The following is a 2447-nucleotide window of genomic DNA, read 5'->3' as shown; positions in this document are numbered from 1 at the left end:
TGTGTGTGCGTGCGTGTGTGTGTGTGTGTGTGCATGTGTGCGTGTGTGCGTGTGTTTGTGTGTGTGCGTGCGTGCGTGCGTGCGTGCTTGTGCATGTGTGCGTGTGTTTGTGTGTGTGCGTGCGTGCGTGCGTGCGTGCGTGCTTGTGCATGTGTGTGTGTGTGTGTGCGTGCGTGCGTGTGTGTGTGCGTGTGTGTTTGTGTGTGTGTGTTTGTGTGTGTGTGTGTGTGTGTTGCAGCAGCAGATGCAGGAATCTCTCAGCATGTGGCTGTCTGTGTTTCCTTTCTGTAAATGAAAAGAGGAAATCTGCTTATTGTCTGTGTGTCGAGGCTCCAGCCGAGCCGCAGACAGATTAGCAGCATTAGCAACATCAAAAACAGCGCCGGGGTCAGAGGTCAGGCACTCGGTGGTGGGTCTTATACATGAAATGATGAAATAAAGATGAAGAAACACATTGGCAGGCAGGGAAGAGTCAAAACAGCTAAAATCTAATCAGAAGGTTTTGTCTCACATAACGGCTGCAGGACGGTCTGAGGTTCGACTGAAGGGGAAAAATGTGGCCACTAAGGTGTAAATATAAAAAAAACAATCTGATACATCTCCAGAGTAATTTCACATATTTACAGGAAACAAACTACATATTTTCTGTCAAAAATAGTTTATTTTGCCACATAAAAATGATCATTTGCAGAGATCACAGTCAGAGTTTTGTCACTAAATGTCCTGCAGGTCTGGATGATCCATCTGGAAATGATCCAGCTGTGACTCGCATGAATTTACCACTTCAGTCGGAGACGATTTCTGGCATTATATTAGTTTTAAGTTAACTTTATATCAGTGAATAAGTGCAATATAACTATTTATAGTCTTTATTTTAAGTGAGCCGTCGTTTTTATCTGGAGATCTGAACCCAAACTTGTTCAATGTTTCATCGCTGTTTTTCGCTAAATATTTAGTTTGTAAAAAGTATTTTGTTAAAATGTGGCTCAACTGATCAAAACGTCATTTAATATTTAAAATATTTTATCTACAGATGGACCAAAATATAGTTATGTGAAATTTTAGTATTTTAAGGACCAAAATGAAAATATTTCATATAAATAACATAATTACATGAAATAGCTAAATATTTAGTTAGTAAATAGTTAGCTAAATTATTTCAGACACTTTTTAAACTCCTAAACATGACAGAGCTGCGTTTACTTCCAAACAGGAATGAAGAGTTTGTTCTGTGGTGGTTTTAATACGTTTTTCCATAATTGGTAGAATCTTGATTTAAATGTCAGAAAAGACAAAAATGTTCAAAGAAACATCTTTTATGCTTCTGGAGTTGATCTTTTTCTGTTGTTTTTGAAATGAGTTTGTTTAATTTCAGCCAATTCTGGCGAACAATTGATGCTGGAAGAATATGGAGCAGAAGAAGAAGAACATCAGAGTGAAACTGATTTCTCATTTACTGCAGAGAGAAAACCGTTCTGCCTCGGAACATCAGACATTCAGACTCGGTGCTAACTTTTCTCTCTGCCTGCTGCGGTTCGAATTCCTGTGATTTATTTGTTGGCTGTTGATTATTTTACGCTACAGTGAGCAATTTATTATCTCCCTCGAACATTTATTGAGTGTCCAGCTCTTCCAGCCATGCATGCAAACATCAGCCGCAGCGTTTGTTTCACGCTCGGTCAGGTCTGGAGTAAATCACTTTGATTTAAAAATAAATAAGTAAACTGAGAACATTTTAAATCACAGTAAACAATAGAAACATTATAAATGTTCTAACCAATGAGATGTAGAGGAAACTTGTACTGTAAATATATTCTTGTTTTTAATTTATTTTTTATTCTGATTATTTTGTCACTTTATTTTATTTGTGAGTGGAAATGTTAGTGAAAACTGCAGCGCTGCTTCAGACGTGGATAGAAATAAAATCATATTTGGATTATTACTGCAGCACAGCTGACTGATACAAGAAGTTAGAAAAGCAGCAGTAACCTTTACTGCTGCTTTTGGATAATGCTGCAGTTGGTTGGCTGTAGCACCTCAGCACAGCTAGCTTGTACTGGAAGTTGGAAAAGCAGCAGTTACTGTTAGCAATGCATCACAACTTCTATTTAGTTAGCTTGCTGACTGCTAAATAGCAGTTACTGACGGCAGCACAGATGGGTTCGTTTACAGGCACAAGCTGGATGCAGAGCTGTCCTGATGTCGGCTTTAAGGAATGAAATGCAGCTCAGCTTCCAAAGAAACAACAAACTGTAGTTTCCTGCCAGCTGTCCTTCCAGATCATGAAGAAACGAGGAAAAACCTGGAAGAGCCTCAGATCTGCTGCTTTCCTCCAGCTGCCCCACAGCTAACCCAGGGCAGAGCGGCCACACGCTGGAGCCAGGGCTGCTGGGGGGAACGGTGGGGAACTGGGGGCTGCTGGGGGAACTGTGGGGAACTGGGGGCTG

Source organism: Poecilia latipinna, unplaced genomic scaffold, assembly GCF_001443285.1.
Source record: "Poecilia latipinna isolate Pla-1442-1.1 unplaced genomic scaffold, P_latipinna-1.0 Scaffold358, whole genome shotgun sequence".
Lineage (NCBI taxonomy): Eukaryota > Metazoa > Chordata > Actinopteri > Cyprinodontiformes > Poeciliidae > Poecilia > Poecilia latipinna.
This window is presented reverse-complemented; position numbering follows the sequence as displayed.